The sequence below is a fragment of the Symsagittifera roscoffensis genome, chromosome 6, assembly GCF_963678635.1.
Source record: "Symsagittifera roscoffensis chromosome 6, txSymRosc1.1, whole genome shotgun sequence".
Lineage (NCBI taxonomy): Eukaryota > Metazoa > Xenacoelomorpha > Acoela > Convolutidae > Symsagittifera > Symsagittifera roscoffensis.
In genome coordinates this window covers 43,956,535-43,975,560 of record NC_087067.1, presented here as the reverse complement: position 1 = coordinate 43,975,560, position 19,026 = coordinate 43,956,535, and the positions used below count along the sequence as shown (strand labels likewise).

General features: G+C 34.6%; 1 protein-coding gene across 2 annotated transcripts in view; it reads left to right on the top strand.

Annotated features, from left to right (window-relative positions):
• Positions 1 to 10,584: 10,584 nt before the first annotated feature.
• Positions 10,585 to 19,026, top strand: part of LOC134848540 (uncharacterized) — a 35,740-nt gene continuing 27,298 nt past the window's right edge. Inside the window, exon 1 of one of the 2 annotated variants that reach the window (XM_063866046.1) lies at positions 10,585 to 10,767. The gene's annotated coding sequence lies outside the window, so the exon portion shown is untranslated. Of the gene's footprint in view, positions 10,768 to 10,804; positions 11,020 to 19,026 lie in introns of those variants that run through there. The other variant, XM_063866047.1, reaches the window with a different exon arrangement.

Genomic DNA, 19,026 nt, shown 5'->3' with positions numbered 1-19,026 from the left:
ACAAAAAAAGTAGTGTTAGGACATTAGATCGAAGAGAGAACCCAGGAGGGGAAGCTAACAGGAGGAGTAGTGCATGATTGGAGGCGGTTACTAAGAGAGGCGGGTGAGGATTGGACAAACGTAGAAAATCTGTTGGGGCAGAGAAAGAAATAGAAGAACATCATAATTAAATGGAGAAAAGAATTTGAAGAATGGGAGGTGTAAATGTGCACACACAGAGGAGCGGGTAAACCAAAGAAGCCGGGCAAAACAAGAAACAACGTTAAGTTGCAGATGGGAGGACTGTGGAAAAGTGTAAGACTAAGGGAGCGCTGGTAAAACATGAAAGGTGAATGCACAGAGAACAAGCCAAGAGCTTCGAGTGTTTAAATGTGCTGTGCTGTTCTGGGGGAACCATAATTTAACGAATCACAGTAAGAGTTGTAGGGGAGGAGCATGGGGTATGCGTGGAGTGTGTCAAAAAATTATATCGGAAAGTAATATGGCCCGCCACCGACAAAGTTGTAAGGCCGAACGGAGAACGGATGTGGTAGAAACCACTATAGAAACAAACAGATTCATAGGGACAAGAAAAAGGAAAGAGTGGGAAGTGCTGAGCCAGCTTAGCAGTCAACAACCTGACCAGACACGAGATCATATGTTCAAATATCTAACCAAGGCCCCTCAAGGGGCGTAACTGGGTAATTAACAGAACGGAGGATGGGGAGAAAGAAAGAAATATAAAGAGGGAGTGAGCTATTGAAAAAAACGATTTTGTACGATCAACCAACCCTTACTAAACGAGCATTAAAAAGTCATTCTTCAAAAAGTTATTTTCTTCATTGTACCTTAGGCTTTGGGCGAAATTCAATTAACCTGATGCCGACAACTAGCCATACATTTTGTGAATGCTTTTTAGCGCATATTTCAAATCTGGTTTGATATTTGGGGAAAACAAAAAACAAAAAAATATATGTATAATTACCCATTAATTCAGAAATGTAGAATTTTTTGAAGAGAGCTTCAATAATGAACAGTGGGTTGCGCTCACGCCACATAAATTTGTCCAGGTAACTATCTAGCAGACTACTCTTCACCCATAGACTCGGTTAAGGCGCCTTTTGACTTGACGAAGGACCAGTACTGAATATATAGATTTATCTATTCAATTAATTTAAACTTTGTTCATTTATATTTAAATCAGGAAGTTATTCAAACAAACTGAATGCATGAAAACACGTCAATGCGCGTAGGTTTCTATCTTGAACCCGTTTCGTCAGTTCTTTTAGAAATTTTTTCACCAGGGTATGTGAATTTTCAGTTTCTTTCAAACAGTCAGCGATAGTTTCTGTGATGATCTAAGTTCAATTTTAATCACATTTGATGAAGAAGTAGAACTTGACCCAATGAAGAGAAAAGGTTGGTTGTTGCACTTCTACGATAACTTTGAGACTATTTGCGAAGCTGTTGAAAATATCCTCAATTTGCAAAATGACTAGTGTTTGGTGATATGGAGCAATAGTTTTATCAATTTAGACGTCATTTACTACTTGAAATTATACCATCAAATGAAAATACATCTGTCCACGAGAGGGTTGTCAAAACAAAGAGTGGTTATGATGAAAACAACATGGCCAGTAGTCTCATTTTATGTACTCTGCAGTACATAACTCGCGGGGTCAAAAATTAACGGGGGTTTGGACATGTTTTGAACAAGCGTTTTTCATTGCGGGGGGATCCAAAATTATCATGGGTGTGTCGCATCTTCGGATCACTTCTGATAAATATTAAGACAAAATCGAGCTAAAATTTTTTTGAATATGAAAATTGACATACAGTTTTAGTTAATTAATCCAGGCGACTCTCTTTTGCGTTCAAAAACAATCTTTTTTGGTGGGGTCCATTCAGACTCCGAAATTTGGATGAGTCAAAATTTAAGGGCGTGGGTGCTTGCTGTCTATGAAGAAGTCGATTAATTTGGTGGGGGGGGGGGGGGGGGGTTGTGGGAGTACTAACAATTAAGAAAAGCAGAGTAATCAATTTGAACTTAGATGCTAACAAAAGCCCAACCGCACTTACAAATAATGGCATGTTTGAACAGTAATTACACACGCGAAACGTAGCCTCTTATGACGAAGAATTTTTTTTCTAACCTAAGTCGCAAATACAAGTTCTCGTTTGGTGGCAATTTTGGTATATTTCAGTTTAATCATATTTACGCTTATTTAAGCATAAACAATTTAATGGCATACGTTGCTGCTTTATTTTTTGGCTAAGGTTAGACCCTGTTTAAAAAAAACACGTATTATGAAAATGTATGAGATTTGTTGTTTTTCATTTTTTTGAGGAGCTTTGGAAATTTTTTGCACTTCTCGCAAAAATTTCAATTTTTCTCAAAAACTGCTTTACCGATTTAACAAAAATGGTACCAGTGGAAAAAACGGCTGCTCTTCCATGTGCCTGCTCATTTTGGTAGTCTCATTATTTTATCTCACGTTCTACCTATTTAGAAAGTTTCAGAAGGGGGCTTTTTGGCCTATTTGTTTTGAATCTATTATATATTTAAATGCGGGCTTCACTATCTCGCCATGTTTAAGCTTTTTCAACGTATTATTTTTGCATGTTTAACAAAAAAATTTTTGCACAATGAGCTATATCGTATAGTACAATGGTTAAGTTTTTTTTCGATTTTCCAGTTTGTGTTCATTTCATAAAGTTTGAAATAAGCAAACCAATAGTGGGATGTTGACAGGGCTTTCCCAGGCTGTAAAAAGTTTCACAAAATATGAAGTTCCCATCTCTATATGAGGCTCTCTCAGTGTATTCTCAGGAATTGCGATTTTTGCCTCAAAATATGACAGCTCAAAACCTTTTAGTTTTCCAGATATGACGTCTTTTGTCATTTTTTCAAATTAAACCTCTTTATTCAAAATCTGAAATTCCTAACCTGTAGTTGTGTGCTGTCAGAGTACTGTCAAGGATTGCGTATTTTGCCTTCAACCAAGACTGCTCAAATCTTGGTAGTTTTTGAGGTGTGACGTTTTTTCTGGTTTTCAAAAAATATCTTTTTTTAGAAAACTTGAAGTTTGAAGTTTCTCAAAATATGAATTACCCCACGTTGTAGCTGGGTACTATAGAAGTACTCTCCGGAGTTGCAAATCTTGCGTCCAAATGCGACTGCTCAATTGCTTTTAGTTTCTAAGATATGACGTTTCATAGTTCATTTTAAATTTTTGGAAAGAACTTCTACAAAACTTTGCAAAGTTTGTAAATACGAAAACTGTAATTTGGTGCTGTCAGAGTATCAGAGTACACTCAAAGGATGCAGATCTTATTTCCAATATATGCGGCTTTAAAGAGTTGTTAAAATTTCGAAGCACCGGATGTACGTTACACGCTAGTTTGAATTATTTGTATATCAGTTGCAAAATTTGAGATGAAGGTGTCAATCAAAAGAACAAATTACGAGATTTTTTTTCTCAAGTGGTTATTCACTTAATTCGGCAGAAAAAAAGTAATTGCCTCAAACAAGCCCATTTTTTGACATTTCGGTTAATTTTTCAAACTTTTTGACTTCTCAAAAACTACCCTGCCAAATCGGAGGTTAAGGGTTTAACTGAAACAAAAAATTAAGTTATACGATCTTACCTGCGCAAGTGGCTATGCTCTGCGTTTTGAACAGAAATATGGCCTTAGAAAATGTCCAATTTTTGAAATTTTGCACGTTGTTGGAAAGTTAATGTTTTTTTTTCAAAAACTAACCTGCTGATTCTGAGGTTGATGAAAAACAACATGGTGCATAGAATTTCACTGCGTAATTTGTTTTACGCTGTTTTTTTTGCAGACTTCGGAACAATTCTTTTTCTAAATTTTCACCTATTTTATAGAAATTTCGTCACTTTTCTCGAAAACTACTAAAACTGAAAACTACAAACTAAAAAAATCAGGGTGCGGAAATTTTCAAACCCAAAAGCAAGGTGGAAAGCAGAGACATTTCTCATGCTTTAGTAGAGAAAGTTAATGGATTTGGGAAAAAACAAGTTTTGATCGTTTTTTTGAACCTTTTTCACTTTTTTTCGATAACTACACAGCTAAATCTGAGATAAAGACTTCAATTGAAAGAAAAAGTAGTAGTTTTTTTTCTTTAAATAAGCAGTTAATTCTCTACGTCAGCAGAGAAACACTAGGGTTTATAGTAAAATCAATTGTTTGAAATTTTGAAAACTACGCATTTCCGTATCATTACGGTATATGATTGAAAATATAAAAAGATTTTCATCCAGCATTCGCTGGGACATTCGTTTATTTCCAAGAGACCGTGGCGCAGATGCGAGAACATGAGACTCCTAATCAACCAGTCGGATATGCAAATCCAGAACATTTGAAAAATTTTGTTTTGTTTTGCTCGAATTTTTGCTGAATAACATTGGGAATTTGATAGAAATTGTAGCTGCTTTATTAGTGGCTAGTGTTACTAAAATTACAAGCGGTCGTGGAGCAGATGTGAGAAAGTGATACTCCTTGTCTCAATTCGAAAAATTTAAGATGTATCTTTTCCTTATTTTTTTGCCTGTTTAGAGATCTTTTTTGAATTTGCCTCGCTTGTGTTTGCTTCGCCTATGTTAAAACTGATATCTGAACTTTCTCTAGAAAGGGTATCATATTTTGAGTTCTGATTAGTTTGCAGTCCAATTGAATTCGTTTTCATTATCAGAGGTTCGCATTTCAGGTGATGCCAGGTGTGTATTAACTTGTAATTACAGTAATTAAAACTGATATGGGAACTTTATGACTCTTTAAATCTGGTCTTTAAATCTGACACTTCTGAGAATTTTGATGGCAACATTTGGAATCACATTGATTTATTTGATTTAAATTACCCAAAAACTGATGAACCCAAAATTTAATTAGAATTTCACCCAAATTAATAAAGTTCATTTTTTTTTGCGAATTTCGGGTCTAAAATTTAACTATTAAAACGACCTTTTTCAATTTTTTGTAGGCAATCAATATTACGCCAAAACTATCTATTCAATTGCTGACAAAACCAAATCAAAGTAAGCCTCTAATGCAGCTCCACAAAGGTTAAGAAGGGTATAATCTTCTCGATTTTGTATAATTAAATTCATTTTTTGATTGCAAAAAAATGTCAGTTTTACTCTATAGATTACCAACTGTTATAGGTAAACAAATTTTAGGCGTTTTGCACCAATTTTTGGAGATGATACCCTTGTTAAGTTTTGCAGAGGTTCATAAGAGGCTCACTTTGATTTGGTTTTTGTCAGCAATGAAGTTCTGGAGTAAATTTGATTGACTAAAGAAAGCCAGAAATGGTCGTTTTTGGAATAACACTTTTGCTTTTGGCCCGATTTTCGCCTTCATACATTTTGTCCGGATGATTTGCATCAGAACTGCATATCAAGACTAACAAGTTTTTTTCAGACACATTACTTGAAGTCTTGTTCTCATAGCAGTGAGAAAAAAAACTAGGTAACGCATAGTTCATTTGGCAGGCCCATTTTTGGTTGTTATGATAGAGTGTTCCAAGAAAGTATCAGGGTCCTTAATGTAAACAGTGCATCAAATCTTTCAAATGGGTGCTTCAGTGATGTCAATTAAAGCATCGAGTATGTAAGCGCAAATGGGCTGTTAATGTCCTTTCAGAAAGTAAATAAACCAGCCGAAGTATGAATTAACCGAAAATTCGCGGAGTATATAAACCAGCCGAAAAGTTACATGATATAAATCAAATTTTCATAACTTTTGTTACTGTTTTATAATTGTTACATAACTATTAAATAACACTTACGTATTTTCGGCTGGTTGATACTATGGCTGGTTTATATACCACCGTCGTTTGAGAATAAGAATCAGGACTGAATTATCTTTAAAAAAATGCCCCACTCGATCACCTCGAGCTTGTTTTGAGTTTGAGATGCCCGAAATCGCGCAAAAAAAATGCCCATCCTTCCTATGCCATTTTCTTCTCTTTGAGTGGTCAGAAGAATATGAGTGCTGTTATGCGTACGTCTGTGAAATTGGCTACATACATTTTATCTTCCCCTGGGCCAATTAGGCTGAAAATATGCGAATATGCTTTTGACTAACCCTAATTCTAAATCAATAATGATATTTCATAAGTTTCAGCTCAAATTGAGTGGGCTGCTAGAGACTTTGAAATCAGCTGCAATTTCATTTAAAAAATCAAAGGCTCGTACCTGTAATATAATTGTTGCCAGATGATTGTTGAAAATGAATTTTTCGAAGATTAACAATTAGAAAGGGAACTTCTGAACCCAAAACCAGTTTTCTTTCATTATCAGTTTAATAGCTCAATTCAAACAAAGCTTTTCCCATTATTTTTTCAAAGTCTGCTTTGGTGCAATTTTCAACAGACTAATCAATTAGATGCGTTTATTTAAGTTCAGTCAATAATTTTTATCGAATGTCTTGCTCACTTCTGTAATAAACTCACTCTGTCAAACTTTTTTTTTCATTCAATATTTTGGAATCATGGGGAAATTGAATATGTATATATTGCCAACTTCAAAGTATTATGAGTGCTGTTGGAATATCGGAGGTTCAAATAACGCAACAGAGCTGAAAGTGTTCAAAAAAGATTTTTTTTTGAAACGATGAATTAGATCCTTGATAGGACGGTGCCCTGGACAATTTTTTGATAATTACAGTTCCGGTTAATTTTATTTTGTTTGTCAATGAAAATTAGCAACAGAAAAACGTTTCTTTGTTAAATTTTTTTTCGAAGTTTTCGGGTTTTTTTAGATAGCTCGCATTTTTGCTACGGTTTTCACTAAAAATGCCTTTTTAACTGCCGCCTGCTGTTCCTCAAAATTGAAAAAAAAAATTTGTCCGCCTGAAATCATGAGATAAGTGTATTTGTGTTCAACTATCTCATAATTTTTTTTTTGCATTCATCGGTTAATTTTGAGGTAATTTTCTATTAATTACCAAAAATTGTCTAGTTATTAGTTTTTACTCTTAATCTCGGCTAGATGACTTTATTACGTAACAGAGATGCAATAATTCGGTTTTCATCATTTTCTTTCAGTTTTTTTACTGTTGTGATAACTTTGCAGATGTTTCATCATCATCATCATCGTATCCGATGTTTGATTATGCTGCTGTCCCTGTTCCATCAGATGGTGTTGGTAGCACCAGAAATTATCGAACTGCAGCTCTCCATAACATACGGTCTTGCGGGTCAGTGTGGGTAAGGTAACGTTCCTTCAGCACACCTAGTTTTCAAGGTACCCACGTACCCTGGAGGAAGCCAAGCCCGAGACGTTACCTGCATTCCGCTTAGCGCGGCTACAGCCGCCTATATGGGGTTCTGTTGAAGACTTTGCTATGAGATTGAAGCGGATTTTTGAACGGAGCGGCTGCTCTGCCTGACCTCCAACCTAAGCTTTAGGTGCTAGGAAAACCTGGACTTTCTGTTGGCGCGCCGACCCCTAGCCGATTCCACAGTGGATATGGCCGCCCGTCAGCAGAGGATTGAAATCGCAGTTTTTCTGCTCCTAGATGGGATACCCTCCCGGGTTTGGGATACCCTACCGCACCTGGTATAGAGATATCGATCCTGCTAGAAACGACAAAAGCTTGTAGTTTGAATGCTGTCGGAACCTGTTTTTTTTTTCATTTTCGGACCATCGTCCGTCTGTTTGTTTTTGTCAGCTTAGTTCCCGTAGCACGGATTTTTTTGACGGTTAAGCTTTCTTCTGAGTTCCTGATTACTATTTCTAAAGCCCCAATGGTGGAGGTAGTTGAGTTACAGGGTTGTTTTCCGGAATTTTAGTTCAATTTTTTTGCAAAGTCTTTCAAATTTTTTTTCTTGGAAAATACATTTTAAAGAGTGAACTTTTTTACGCATTAATGTGCAATGACATATAACGTATGCATTTGTTCGGTACATATATTTATTTTTGTTAACATTTTGTCCAGCAAAATCACTGATTCACTTTCTCAGACATATTTTGAGCTTGTTTGCATTTCAAATACATGTTCTAATTACACAGAGAAGCTACATTGAGTAGCAAGAACTCAAAGTGCTATTTCTCGAGTCAAGAGATTGATTGGCAGTTCAATATCATTTGCTTTGGCGTTTGATTAGTAATAAATTAAATTAGTTGATAAATTTTTAGTTCATTAACTAAAATATACAAAGTTATTTCTTTTATACAACATTGTGACAAGGAAATTTCTGTTTCGGAAATTTTTGTAGTTAATATTTCTCGCGATGATTTTGAAATAAATAATTTATACGCATTTTGATTTTTAAATTCCAATTTATTTCATGCAAAATTTGTGTGGTTGCCTTTAGTTTATTACATTCCACATTATTACATCGAAAATTTGTTTTTTTTGTGATGTTTAATGTCACGTATTTTTTGCCGCTTTATCGCTGGTGTTTGCAATGTTGCAGCTTCGACTATGTGTAAATATTTGTTTTATAGGTTGTTTTTAAGTTCAGTATCGGTATAATCTCATTTTTTTTCGTTGTTTTTGTTCGTTTTTTTCTCTGTTTACGCGGCTTAAAGATTATTCGGTTTTCTACCTATATGGCTTAGTGGCATCTTTTTGATGAGCCAAATAAGTTTTTTATGAACGTGAGTTTTTGAGGGGGCAATTTAAATTTTTCTGAAAGCTTAGAGGTTTTATGAGAACGTTTTCAGAAAAATTGTCGCTCTTAAAACGGTTTTGTTTCTATGCAAATGTAAATTTTAGTTTTTCTGCCTTGCTTTTTAAGTGAGCTTTAATGAAGACAAAGATCTGGCAAGTTTGGTAGATTTAATTTTTCTCGACCTTTTCAAAACTTTTTTTCGACTTGGCGGCTTTCGTCTCAAGTTTCTGTCTGCTAGTTTGTCATGCTGTTTTTGTGTTGTAACGCCGCTGCTGCAGAGCTTTGCTCGCGTCTTTATTTAAAAATTGAAACTGACTTCACTTTTTGGAGAATTTTGCTGGTAAACACTTGTTGATCCGACCATTTTGGTTAGGACCATTTTTTTCCGGTGTTTTAGTTTTTTGTTTTGTTTTCTACACAAAATCAGGTACCATAAATAATCAGAATGATTCGAGTGATATACCAAATTAAATTTTTTTTCATTCGTGATTCGACTGACACGCAAAAATTGTTGTCCCAAAAAGTTTTCCCAATGTCGAGAAAAGCGGGTTTCCAGTCGAGCGAGTATAGTGATCGAATAAAAATCGTAAAATCAAAATTTAACTTTATTTCACTTTTAAAGTACCAAAAAGAAAGCTGGCTTTGATTGTTTCGTATGGCCCTTTGGCAATAAGCGAATGTCAGATTTGGTCCAGATTTCTTAAAACTAATGCTTTTTGACAACTTGGAGCGAAAAGTTGTTGAGTTGATTCAAATTTTGTTGGTTTGCAGCTCACAAATAAAAAAAAGCAGTAACAGAGGAGATCAATAAATAACTATTAGCAGTTTTAACTTATCAGAAGTAGTTAAGATAAGCTAACCGTGAAGTCTCCATCTCCAAAAAACGACACAACTTCTTTAAAATAAGGATTGGTTACCTTTCGATTTTTTTTTTCGGAAAATGACTGTTCGGAAAATTGTGGTTCTGAAACAGCCACTGTTTTTTCAGTTTTATGTAAAAGCGTTTGCCATCACTTCAGCAAACGGATTACAGAACTGAATTTGCTCATCTTTTTGAATATATATAATGAATAAAGAGTAAATATGTATATATATAAATCAAGACATATATGTATGTATATGTATCAGAGAGAGATAGAGAGAGATATATTAATTTGATGTGGTTGGAACCTTCTTTGTTACTTGAACCTTCCAGGTTTGCTTAAGTTTTTTGTTGCTTGAAATTTTGAGTTTCTTTATTTTGGTAATTTTTTTTTGAAATAAATTTAATAGTTTTTTCGTTTTCTGTATCACAAATGATGCGAATCTCACAGCAGGTTTTTTAAAATCGGATTAAAATAGGTTGCTTCCGCAAAGTATCTCCCGAGAGATTAATCGGCGCGCCTGTTTTCTTTAAAATCTGATGTGACGTCAATTTTTGTCCTTAAACTATATTACAACCTTTTCCATTGATTGCTTTGCGATTTCAAAGGACTCTATTTTACATCAAATTTTTGATGCTGTTGAAACATGAGTACTTTCCAAGCGCAATCAAAGACAAGTAAATTTTATCGTGCGTAGGTTTATTGACGCTTTAAAGCTTGTCATCTGACGCGGCGTCTGACTTAAGACAGATATTGGCTATCCTAATGAGGGGAGGGGGTTGAATCTATTTTGCGTCTTGTCCTTTGGGTTATCAACTCGATGTTCGCATAGTGTTATATGATAGTGGCAACTTCTGTACCACCTTCACTGATGTTCGTAGTGACGATATGCTGAGATTAATTCACCTACGTCATCAAATATGAAAGTGAAGGTATAACTGAACTGAAATGTACAACTGCTGTTCTCTCGCTGCTAGCTAGTTTTTTTGTTTTCGACTTGATATACTGACATAATTGAAAAATACAATCCCTTCCCACTGCAAGGAAATATTTCCTTATTTGTACCGAATTCTACCAGTCTTTCACTCTTGTCATTCGAGTGGAGATGAATTGATGAGAATAGATTCACCTCTTTCCAATCGACTCTGCTTCAGTAATTTGTCAGAATAGTTTTTCATACCCTTATACCATTTACCAATTCACCATTGCACCGTAAACATCGCTCTGCTAGTTTATTTGTTGCTACAACTTTTGCTTTAGTATTGGAAGCAGCTCAGTGTGAATGTATGTACAACCGTACCCATTTTAAATCCATTTCAACTTTTAGAAACAACTAATTAACTAGCCACGGGCGAAAGCTAATAAACCATTTCCGTTGAACTGAAGCATGGTGAATAAATATGCACCCAGGAGTTAGTTCAGCGCGATTTGGTTGGTAAAAGGACATCAATCTTTTAAAAATACGGAAAAACTTTAATGAGATGCAGTTTCTTCTGCGCTAATAGTTGTGGGGCAAATAACTACTTGAAGTCAACGGTTAGTAATCTTAAATGTTTTCATTTCCAACCCATAAAAGAAAGTTAAAAAGGTCAAACTTTACAGTAATTGTTTTTCATTTTTGCGAGAGCTTCCAGTTTTTAATGACTGTGTTCCAACCACTGGAAGTGTGGCACGGAATTATGGTGCATGAATATTTTTCACCCTGAAACTTTTTAGGTTGGTTAAATCGATTTTCCAAGCTCTCACAAAGCACTAAAAATACTTTATTTTGGCTAACTTTTCTGCCAAGGGCAAAATTTTGAAAAAGCGGGCCAAAAAATATTTCTACCCTCAAATATAGTATATATTGGTGCCAAAGGATTCCGTCAGCCAAAAATGAATATATCAAAATCGTACAAAGAGGTATCCTTTTGGTTTCTCCTCCTAAATCCGCTACTGCTTTAAACAAAACAATCGTTCGAATTTTGTGTTACTTTAAAATTCTTTGTGCCTAGAAAATTCCCAAAATTGAAAACTTTTAAAATTTTTTCGAAAAAAGCTTCTTGCAAATTTTTCAATGTATGAAGTTTAATGTCTAGCATCATTTTACGTTTATTTTCAGGAATTGGTTTTCCTAGAGTTTGTTTTCCCAAAATTAGTGTTGCCAAAATTTATGTTTGAGTCAATTAAACAGCCCCATACTTAGTTGTAGAAGAAATTGTTACTTTTGAAAAAAGCCTCTCATACAATTTTCATAGCATGACATTGTAAGAATAAAATTTTTCTTGTATGACGGTCAATCCGGGTATCATTTTTACCGAGAAGGTAAACATCAAGGCTTTGATGTTCCGAGAAGAGCTGAACGGTCGGCATCCCTCATTTAGTTTTTTTTTTAAAGATTAGATTTAAAAAAATACATATCAACCCTTAACGGGAAAGGGGGGAGGTTTGAGTGTAGACTCCAAAAACCAGTACCTTCATTCGGCCAAATATATTGAAATTAGTTACAATTAGAAAATGGCATAACATTTTAACCAGCGATCGCGGTTTTCAGTGAAGAACCGAGCAGACAATACTTCATTTAGAAAAAAACTTATAATACATTTGGTTCGGAAAGATGCATATCGTAGTTAGCGAGGGGTGCAGCATTGGTTTCCATGAAAAAAAAAACGAACTACTCATGAACTGGTAATTTCTTCCGTCGATACATCACCCTAGAGCATTTCACTTCATTTATGGTTTAAAAAAAGTTAGTCATTACGAGGCCATACTGTGCACTGGATAAATCCTGGGTTCCAGGGACAAGTCTTTAAACATGCTAAAATTTTGTCAGAATGATCAAAGAAAATGAAAGAACAAGAGAAGAACAAAATGAGCGTCCTTGTTGCGGAATCCGCTTACATTTCCCAAAAAGCACAGTTTGGCCTCGTAATGATTGGTATTTTTCATAGTACAAATATAGCATCACAAATTAATTGTTTTGAAAATAAAAAGAGCCGGTGAGTGAAACTGATAAGAAAAACTTGTTCTGGAAATGCGGATATTTATTACACGTCTCAACGAAACTTTTAGCTTATTTTTAGTTAACACCGATAATACATCTTGATCAAAAAGATTGAAATTTGAAATACGATTTTTTTAACCCAGAAAACAAAACATCAACATAAGATAATACCCGACGTCACTCCATCCACCAATTTCGAATAGAAAACAAGGAAAGCCGGTTACTGTGTAAGTAGCACTGAAGGTTTCGACCATAGTATTTAGAAAACTAGGGTTAAAACTTTTTTCCAAATTAGTGTAGTTTTTTTGTGCTTGTTGGGATCAAAGGATCTGAAGTAGATATATAATTTAGGCATATTAGAAAATCATTAAAATATAGGCAGTTTGGACACAAATTTTTGTAGAAAATTTTTGAGTAGGTAAACTAAAAGAAATTAGAAAAAAAATCATTTTTGTTTTTCCAAATTTTTTTTCAGAAATGAAGCTAAAAACTCCACAAATTAGTTCTATTTGCTTAAAACTAAGTTTAATGGTCTTAAATTAGGCATAACTCAGCTGTTGTATGCCTGCTCGCTTGCTTCATTTGCTCGAATTAAGACGAAACATCAAAAATTTCAAACCAGTTTTTTTCAGCTTCAGAATTTTTTAAATTTCTTAATCTGGTTATAATCACGACTGTAAAGGGCTTGAATATGATATATCTTTCAACTCAGTCCAATATTTTTGTGGTGCCTGATTTTGCGTAAAAAACAGAAGATAGTTAAAACACGCCCCAATACAAAATTCCTCCCCATTTTTAATGGTCGGAACAACTATCCAAAAAGATAAGATAAAAAAATACCTTATAACCTAAAACAAGGTGTTTGGTTTTGTTTTAAACTAAATTTGTTTAATCTCTTTAGTCGCTTAGTGCCCTGTACTTCTGAACCCCAGCAAGGGGGGATGGACTACAAGTTGATATAAACTTGAATCCTCTATCTGCTTGGCTTTTTGGAGCACCCTCGTTTGGGAGTAGCAGGCGTAGCTACCTCTTCTTAACAACTAATGATTTTTTCAACTTTTTTTGTTCACTCATTATTCTCTTTTGCTCATTTTATCACCCTCAAGGGCCAAGTTTCTCTATCCGCCGCATTTTAATCCGGAGAATTAACACATTTGACCGTTGAGCTTGTTTGAACAAAAGCTAGTCATACAATTCCGATACTACGATAGTTGTACCACAAGCTTTTTTCAAAAAGAGAGGTCGTGGCTAGCATAGTTAAAAACTATCTCAAAAAAAGAGTCAAACAATCACCAGAGTACGGAAATTGTATCAATACCATTTTTTTCATAGATAAAATGCACTTGTTTCCATGTCAAATTTTTGTCCTGTTTGTAACGCGTCAACACGGGTTACCAAATTGCAAGTGGTCATCATGGGTTACCAAGTGTAGAGTTTTATTATGTTACCAGTTTGCTGAGTGTTGGAATTCGCAATTGTTGACTTGAAATTTAGGTTTTTGTGCAAAGTATAATTCAATAAGAAAAAATTAGACGATACGCAAATTAGACGGATGCTACAAAAACGAGATTAGACGAAATTTGTTTTTACAGATCTGGCATTTTAGACGAAAAAGTTACGAAAACTAAAAGGGCCAACAAAATTTTTTCTGAAGAGTCAAGTTTCACAAATACAAAAGAACACAAAATGTCAATACCTATCAAAACAATTAGTTTAAATGAACATAAAATGTCAAATCAAAATATTACAGGAGAGTTTTGAATTGAATAAATTATGCATGATTGACTTTTAAACTTTTGGCCACCGAAATTTAACTGTTGTCCTACGTAACTTCGAATCCTTCATCTTGTTCTGACTTATTTCAAACACTGAATTTGATTGGAAACAATATATTGCTTGTGTTGTTATTGTTTTCTCGTCTTAATATGAAGTAAGTCTTTCCGCAGATGGAGCCGTGTGAAACATCATTTTAAAGCCTTCTAAGTAGTGATTTGAGCGATGTAAAAAATCGAACTTAGACGAGCGTAGAATAGACGCAGGTAAAGTGACGAATCCGAGTCACTTCACGACTTCAAGGATGACGTTCTATTCTATAGACTTTTTTTATAAGTTAATTAAGCTATTATGAGCAAGTACTTGAGACTTCTGTTAGTGCTTCTCCCACGCGTCAAAAATGAAATCAATTTTCAAAATTTATGTGAAAAAGTTTTCAATTTTTTTTTTATTCTTTTTTCAAACAGCAGCTTTGATTCTGATAGATCTAGTTGTATAGCAAGTGGTGCGAAGCTCAGCTTCGCCTATGTGTCTAGAATTTTCCGATTGTCTGTTGGCTATGTTTTTATTCTATATATACTAAAATTGAGAGCGGAAAGCGCGTCCATAAGCATGGTCGATGCCATGAAAAACTTGATTCGATTCAGTTGTTTTCGTTTGAGCTTCAAAAAAGGTCGACGAAGTTATCGGAAATCCATCCGTGCCTCAGAACTCCTACAAGCACCTATGAACGCATTGGTTTTTGTTTGATTTCCAGGTTGTTTATGCTTTTTCTTCGGCCATCATTTACAACCTTTTTTTTGGCAGACAAATGACACGTACATCTATAATTTTTATTGGTAAACACCTTTAGTTTTCGGTCTGGTTGCTTTAATGATTTTGAAACTTCAAAGCAAATGTGATAATAATACGTTACTGTGGGGAATAATTTTGCTCAATTTCTAAATTTTTATTTGATGTGTTTCTAAATTTCTTGCAAAGCAGAGAATTGTAAACTTTAAACTGTTTTTTTTTCTGGAATCGGATTGAGATAAGGCAAAAAGTAAAGATAACAAAAATTGTTTAAACTCTTACCAGAATTAACGTGGCGATATTTATTAAGCAAAAGTCGGGCCCAAACCGTGTCATTTTTAGCTTTTTTTGGCACGTGTCATTTTTGGCCTTTTTGGGCAATCAAAAATAACGCCGAAAAGATTCGGTCAACTGATGACCAAGTTATATCAAAGTGAACCTCATGTTTAGCACAACAAAGTTTAGGGAGGCTATAATCTTCTAAAATTTGTTTAACTAAATTAATTTTCGTTTGATTGCCGAACAATGTCATTTTTACAATAAAATACTATTTTTAAAGCAATTTATGAATGTTTTGCGCCAATTTTTGGGGTTGCACCCTTCTTGAACTTTTTTGGGCTACATATGAGATTCACTTTGATACAACTTGGTCATCCGTTTTTCGGCGTAATTTTTTTCCCGACTAAAACAAATCGACACGTTTTTGGATTAAAATTTTGGCCCTAATTTTGTAAAATAAATTGCACCAAATTAATTTTAGTAAGATCTTAAGCAATTTTTGTTCTCTGCACTTTAGGCCTAATATCAACCCAATTAGATTTTTTTTCAATCAAAGTTTCCAGTTCTGTTCATTTCGTCCGGATAATTTAAGTCCTCAACACTGGATTGTTTATCAGAAGTAAGCATCTACCTGGTCTCTTAGAAATACACTGTTAAATTGTAGCTTCTGATCAGTTAACAAATGAAACTTAGCGCCATGTGAACAATCTTCCTCGGATGATTTTTGAGGCATTTGTTTGCCTTTTACTTAACTTGTCCAAATCTCAAAAATGGTACTGAATAAAAACAGAGGTGAGAAGACTAAGTTTGCAACAGCCCTGCCACAGTAATCCTGACTTTTTACTTCTCAAAATTCTTTAAGTTACATGATGAGAAAAGTTGAATTTCAAATTTGACCTCCATTTTTCGCCCTCTTTTGTAGTTCAGGCGCTTTGCTTTTCTGCGCTCCGTCGAAATCGCAGAATGACCGTATTTCTCAAAGAATTATTGTACTGCTGATCAATTGATTTTTTTTTCTGCATGATGATTGCGTTATTAGCCTTTTTTACAAGATCTAAAAAAAAAAATCCGCCTCTCTCGTTACAATACTTATTATATCGATTATGACAATAAACCAAAAATTGCTATGAAGCCTGTTCTTGTATAATTTTTTAAAGGTTGCTTTGCTCAGAAATAGTTTTCTGGGCAAATGCAAAATGGCATTTAAATTCAGATGCCACAATCTTTGCCTTTTTTCCTGTTTTCCTCTTGATTTCCTGTTTTGTTATTTTTAGTTTATTTAAATGGTTTTTATCAGTTGTTGAGGCGCAAAAAGAAAGCAACTTTTAAAAAGTTTTTTTTTTTCACTGGAAAAAGTCTACCAATGTAATTGCTGTGTTTGTATTTTCTTTTGTTAATCTTTATCTTTTCGATTGTAAGAAAGTATAATCAAATAATCAACCCACAAAAATGAGATAGTTAAATTTCATTTTTTCACAGTTGCTAATTAATAACTGTGCTTAAAATTGGTGGCTTCTGTGAAGTCGTTATATTTTAGTCTGCTTCATCTATTATTATTTAAATAAAAGCGCTAGAAGTTCTTTGTATTTCTGGTAGTTTTCGTTTAATTATCCGAAAAAAAGGTTTTTCAATTTGTTTGCCGTGGTATTTTTGGGATGGCTCCACCTCAAGTGTCTTTGTTTAACAGTTAAAATTCCTTACAGGAAATTCTTGTTAGTGCAAGAGAAATTACAAGATGCTGGAGTTTTCAATTTTACTACAATTTGGATTGGGTTGTTTCAACGTGTTTTTCCTGATGTTACCTATGACGAATCGCGTTCGTCGGTACGCTGCTGGGCTTGAATGCGTATGACACGTTTTCAGCGATGTTTCAGCAAGCTTTGCCAGGATAAGGAACATTAGGAAATAGGTAATGCTAATTCTTGTACTAATTTTAAGCTTAACCTAAACTAATTCTTGTATAAAAATGCTTAAGATATTTCACTTACTCTTATCCGTGCAGCTGCGATCTGCAGTGAAACACCAATGTCTTAGTTAGCCAACCAACCCTATAAACAAGAACAAAGCCCCGAATGATCTGACTGCCGTATGAAGTGCATGGAATAGTTTTCAAAAATGAGAGAAATTTCGGAAATCATCCCCCAAACTCCATATTAAATGCATCGCCCCAGGTTTTGCTATAGAGACGTGAAAGCTAGGAAAAAAATGAAAAAAGCCAACCAATTCAATTGGCAACGATTTTTTAGCTGGATTGAATCCGTGTTATTTCGATTTTCTGTTTTCGACTTTGAGTTAAGTAAAGTAATTAGAGGGCTGAAAAACGAAACATCTCGAAGAAGTGATTGTCACAAAATAACCCAGCTTGCTATTGAAATGCTTTTTTTTGCGGTCTAAATTCTTCACAGGTACTTTTTATTAAAATGTCGCCAAGTGGAGATGTGAAAATCTTCATAAATAACTTTTTTGCCGGTATAAGAACCGGTTATAAAAGCGTATATAAACACATCTGACTTTCATTTTTTGCAAAAGACATGTTTGGAAAAAACTGAAATATATCATCCGTTGAGGACGAGCATTTTTATCATCCATTAAGGATGAGTATCCCATATGAGCATTTTTCAAATTGTACAAAAAATGTTCTCTACTAAAATATATTCCGTCGAAATTGCTCCGTTACCAATTCGAAGTTTTTCTCAATAAAAAACCACTCCGAGCATAATTATTCCGTTCCTTTCTTCCTTTCTGAAAAAAAATTAATATTGTTTAGTTTTTCTTGTTCCTAACACTGAAAGTGCGGAGGAACTCTGTCTTCGGGTGTGATGAAGTTCTGTGTAATTTTTTAAACTTTTATCCACGCAAAGACAGATACCACGAACAATCATCAGAATAGGTGGAATTATATATCATCGTAAAGCCATTACAGTCATGATTCGAACGGCATTTGAACTCTTTTAAGAATTTTTGCTTTTAGTCTCATTTCGATTAAATAAAGCAAGCGAGCAGAGAGCACAAAGCATGGCATAAGCTATAGAATGAATTTCTTGTTTTTAAAAAAATATATTTCGATTCTGATTTGAATTGCAGCAAAAAATATGAAAACTGTAGTTTTCTGACGTCAATTTAAGTTTCCAGGCATGTTTTGTCTTTCTCCTCCCTACGCGCTGAAAAATCCGATGTAACCTTCTATGCTATCAACACAGAAACCGGCTATCCTTGTTACTTTTTAAGTTGGTTTTCCTTCAAGCTTAATTTCGGTAATTTCTTGCACTTTTTGGCTGTTTTTCTTGGATTTGTTTTTTTTTTCACAGTTTTTCACCGATTGCATAGTGAAAATTTGCTTTAATGATAAGTTTTTCTCTCTGATCTGGGTACAATTATGCTACAAAAATTAAAATTTGAAAGGAAAAATTCGGTGTCTAGAAGTTTTTATACCGGTACCGAAATTGAAGTTTTGCCACGCATCAGCTGTTGACGTTTCAGTTGTGATTTGAACGCCAATGAGGTATTCTGACTTTCTATACTGGGCGGCATTGAGAAGGCAACTGCAAACTTTCACTAGGCCAATCATTTCTTTGAGGTGTATTATTGAGAATTTACAGTATTCGTTGGCTTGGGGGCTATTCTCATGCGCGAACGACCGAATGCGCGAAAAAGCTCGTGAGCGAATGACCGAAAATTAAATTAGCCGAAAGTCAAATTTTAAAAAGAAGCAATTA